The 5,000-nt window shown below is 40.0% G+C and overlaps 1 long non-coding RNA gene and 1 pseudogene across 1 annotated transcript in view; both read right to left on the reverse strand.

Moving 5' to 3' along the window:
• LOC124021415 overlaps nt 1-5,000 on the reverse strand; it is a 71,966-nt gene that overhangs the window by 1,347 nt on the left and 65,619 nt on the right. The window lies entirely within an intron of this gene.
• Nucleotides 3,614-5,000, reverse strand: part of LOC124021414 — an 18,258-nt pseudogene continuing 16,871 nt past the window's right edge.

Consider the following 5,000-nt stretch of genomic DNA (forward strand, 5'->3'; position numbering starts at 1 on the left):
TGCATTCTGATGAAGTTCATCAAAGGTAAGGAAACATTTATCATGTATTTTCTGGTTTCTGTTGACTACAACATGGCGGCTAATTTGGCTTCTGTTCTGAGCTCCGTCTCAGATTATTGCATGTTTTGCTTTTTCCCTCAACTTTAAAAAAAAATCTGACACAGGGTTTGCATTAAGGAGAGGTATATCTATAATTCCATGTGTTTAATTTGTATTATCATCTACATTTATGATGAGTATTTCTGTTGAAACGATGTGGCTATGCAAAATCACTTGATGTTTTTGGAACTATTTAATCTAATCTAAGATGATCCTAGATCTGTGACAACCTCTACACTGTCTGAACTGTACAGTAATTTACTGTATTCTGATCCTAGATGTGTTCCTAAGGACCTCTATATTTCGTTGGCCAGTAATAAACTAACCAAGAGTTTTAAGATGGAGCCATGAGTGACAATATTGTAGGAGAATCCAGATTCCCTGTTGATTCCCTCCTCATTCCGAGAATCTTTCCACAAGGATTTCTAAAAAAACCTGGTGATAAAGGCTATATTTGGACAAAAGCACTGCAAGTGTTCACAACAAATCTTTAACATTCTTATGATTAAAAGTCCTGGCAAAAAAAAACGAGAATGACACAAAAATACATTTTCACAAAATTTCCTGCTTCGGTGTCTTTAGATATTTTTGTCAGATGTTACTATGGAATACTGAAGTATAATTACAAGCATTTCATAAGTGTCAAAGGCTTTTATTGACAATTACATGAAGTTGATGCAAAGTGTCAATATTTGCAGTGGTGACCCTTCTTTTTCAAGACCTTTACAATCCGCCCTGGCATGCTGTCAATTCCCTTCTGGGCCACATCCTGACTGATGGCAGCCCATTCTTGCATAATCAATGCTTGGATTTTGTCAGAATGTGTGGGTTTTTGTTTGTCCACCCACCTCTTGAGGATTGACCACAAGTTCTCAGTGGGATTAAGGTCTGGGGAGTTTCCTGGTCATGGACCCAAAATATCAATGCTTTTTTCCCCGACCCACTTAGTTATCACTTTTGCCTTATGGCAAGGTGCTCCATCGTACTGGAAAAGGCATTGTTCGTCATCAAACTTTTCCTGGATGGTTGGGAGAAGTTGCTCTCGGAGGATGTGTTGGTACCATTCTTCATTCATGGCTGTGTTCTTTGGCATAATTGTGAGTGAGCCCACTCCCTTGGCTGAGAAGCAACCCCACACATGAATGATCTCAGGATGCTTTACTGTTGGCATGACACAGAACTGATGGTAGCGCTCACCTTGTCTTCTCCGGACAAGATTTTTTCCGGATGCCCCAAACAATCGGAAAGGAGATTCATCAGAGAAAATGACTTCACCCCAGTCCTCAGCAGTCCAATCCCTGTACCTTTTGCAGAATATCAGTCTGTCCCTGATGTTTTTCCTGGAGAGAAGTAGCTTCTTTGCTGCCCTTCTTGACACCAGGTCATCCTCCAAAAGACTTGACCTCACTGTGTGTGCAGATGCACTCACACCTGCCTGCTGGCATTCCTGAGCAAGCTCTGTACAGGTGGTGCCCCAATCCTGCAGCTAAATCAACTTGAGGAGACGGTCCGGGCGCTTGCTGGACATTATTGGGCACCCTGAAGCCTTCTTCACAACAATTGAACAGCTCTCCTTGAAGTTCTTGATGATCTGATAAATGGTTGATTTAGGTGCAATCTTACTGGCAGCAATATCCTTTTTTTAACTAGACAGGTCAGTTAAGAAAAATATCTTATTTTCAATGACAGCCTAGGAACAGTGTGTTAACTACCTTGTTCAGGGGCAGAAAATCAGATGAGGGATTTGAACTTGCAACCTTTCGGTTACTAGTCGAACGGTCTAACCACTAGGCTACCCTTCCACAGTGGGTAGCAGTTGAAATGTTTTGGGGGGATTCCGTTCATTTGCATGGCAAAGAGGGACTTTGAAATTAATGGCAATTCATCTGATCACACTTCATAACATTCCGGAGTATATGCAAATTGCCATCATACAAACTGAGGCAGCAGACTTTGTGAAAATATATATTTGTGTCATTCTCAAAACTATTGGCCACGACAGTACACTACTGTTCAAAAGTTTGGGGTCACTTAGAAATGTCCTTGTTTTTGAAAGAAAAGCAAATGTTTTGTCCATTTAAGTAACATCAAATTGATCAGAAAGTTCCTCTGCCTGTAATTGTTTACTTTTGTCTTAATAGATTTTATTGGCCAGTCTGAGATATAGGTTTTTCTCAGCAACTCTTCCTAGAAGGAATACATCCGCAGTCACCTCTCCTCTGTTGACGTTGAGACTAGTGTTTTGCGGGTACTATTTAACTAAATCGGAGGTTTGCAGTTTTTGATCTCAGCCGCTATTGAATACACAGTGGGATGTGGGTCATTTTGCACTTCCTAAGGCTTCCACTAGATGTCAACCGTCTTTAGAACGTTGTTTCAGGCTTCTACTATAAAGGAGGGAGGAATGGGAGCTCTTTGAGTCAGTGGTCTGCCACAGTGTCACAGGCTTGTGGCGCGCTGTCACGAGAGAGTTAGCTCCTCTCTTTGGCTGGAAAAATGGCTGAGTTTTTCTGTGACTAGGTGGTGACCTAACATAATCGTTTGGGGAGCTTTCGCTGTAAAGCATTTTTGAAATCAGACACTGTGGCTGGATTAACAAGAATTGTTTCTTTAAAATGGTGCCTAATAATTGTATGTTTGAGAAATTTGATTTATGAGATTTCTGTTGATTTGTATTTGGCGCCCTGCAATTTCATTGGCTGTTGGCGAGGGGTTCCGCTAGCGGAACGGGGTTCCACAGGTTAATGAAGCTGCCAGTTGAGGACTTGTGAGGCACCTTTTTCTCAAACTAGACACTCTAATGTACTTGTCCGCTTGCTCAGTTGTTCACCGGGGCCTCCCACTCCTCTTTCTATTCTGGGTAGAGCCAGTTTGCGTTGTTCTGTGAAGTGACTAGTACACAGCGTTGTACGAGATCTTCAGTTTCTTGGCAATTTCACACATGGAATATCCTTCATTTATCAGAACAAGAACAGACTGACGAGTTTCAGAAGAAAGTTATTTGTTTCTAGCCATTTTGAGCCTGTAATCGAACCCACAAATGCTGAATCCTCAACTAGTCTAAAGAAGGCCAGTTTTATTGCTCCTTTTATCATCCCAGTTTTCAGCTGTGCTAACATAACTGAAAAAGGATTTACTAATGATCAATTAGCATTTTAAAATGATACACTTGGATTAGCTAATGAAATGAGCCATTGGAAAACAGGAGTGATGGTTTCTGATAATGGGCCTCTGTACGCCTATGTAGATATTCTATATCAGAATCAGTAGTTTCCAGCTACAATAGTAATTTACAATATTAATAATGTCTACACTGTATTTCTGATAAATTTTATGTTATTTTAATGGACAAATTCTGTGCTTTTCTTTCATAAACAATGACATTTCTAAGTGACCCCAAGCTTTTTAACGGTAGTAGAGGTACGTAGAGGTCTCCATGGTAACACTTGATAATAACTATCATGAATAAACCTTTTAACAATTTATAAACTATTTACAATTATTTTTGTAAACATTTATAAGAATGTGTAAACATTACTAGCCTGAATGTATAAACATGCATATTATTCTTAAATGTTATTAATAAAGTGTTAAAGATCAATAACACATTAACAGTATAACAGTATAACAGTCCAGTAGGTCACAACTTACACATATCTTCACTTAATGTTTTTCTAAATCCCTTTGGATTTATTTGTGTAGAACAGTCACCCTATCTTGTGCTCTTGGTAATAAATATTACTATGAATCTATCACATTCATGTAAAGGAAGAAAGCTTCTGTTTATCACGTTTATGATTTCATCAAAGTGGTGGAAAATAGTACCTTTCTTTTGTGGTTGTGAAAATTACATAAATATCATATCGGATGACATAAACATCATATAGATTCCTATTGGATGACATAAAGAGGATTTTCGTTTCTATTGGATGACATGAAGACCATATGGATTCCTATTGGATGACATGAAGATCATGTAACTTCTGATTGGATGACATAAAGACCATATGGATTCCTATTGGATGACATGAAGATCATGTAACTTCTGATTGAATGACATAAAGACCATATGGATTCCAATTGGATGACATGAAGATCACATAACATCTGATTGGATAACCTAATGCTTGATAAGACAGTGGTTAATTAACATCAAGTTTGATATGAAGTGTCTAATCAGGGATGGAACTGAAGGTTCTGGCCAACCTGGCTAGTGGACTACCATTTTTACTATCCGGCAGGCTAGTTGGACACATTTTCTACTAACCTGGTCTGAACAGTACTATCCTCGGGCTGAGTGTTTCTGGGTTGTCACAATCTGGCCAAGATACTAAATCAGAAACACTTCCCATTTCTACAATATATCTTAACCACACCGCTAAGCGCAAATATTTGTTTTCATAAATGTTTACGATATCGACCATTTTGACTTTACAGTTTGAACATCTAGTGGGAACCTTTGTCATGGGAGGAGGGGTGAAGAGGTGCATTATGGGAGTTTGGTGACGTCATATCTGCGACTCCCCCGTGGTCTCTGCGCTCCTTGACCCCTAGGACAGACAAAGGTCAAAGGACAGAGGTTAACTTAGTGAAAGTGGTGTGTGTGTGTGTGTGTGTGTGTGTGTGTGTGTGTGTGTGTGTGTGTGTGTGTGTGTGTGTGTGTGTGTGTGTGTGTGTGTGTGTGTGTGTGTGTGTACCTGGGATTGGCTGGAAGAAGGGTTGGTGGTGCTGACCTCTGAGTATCTCTTCTTCAGTGGTGTGCAGATACAGGACAGCAGCTTGCCATACTCCTCTCTAACCTGATGAGGGCAGCAGAGCACAGTGTTACACACACACACACACACACACACACACACACACACACACACACACACACACACACACACACACACACACACACA

Source organism: Oncorhynchus gorbuscha, unplaced genomic scaffold (assembly GCF_021184085.1).
Source record: "Oncorhynchus gorbuscha isolate QuinsamMale2020 ecotype Even-year unplaced genomic scaffold, OgorEven_v1.0 Un_scaffold_1103, whole genome shotgun sequence".
NCBI lineage: Eukaryota > Metazoa > Chordata > Actinopteri > Salmoniformes > Salmonidae > Oncorhynchus > Oncorhynchus gorbuscha.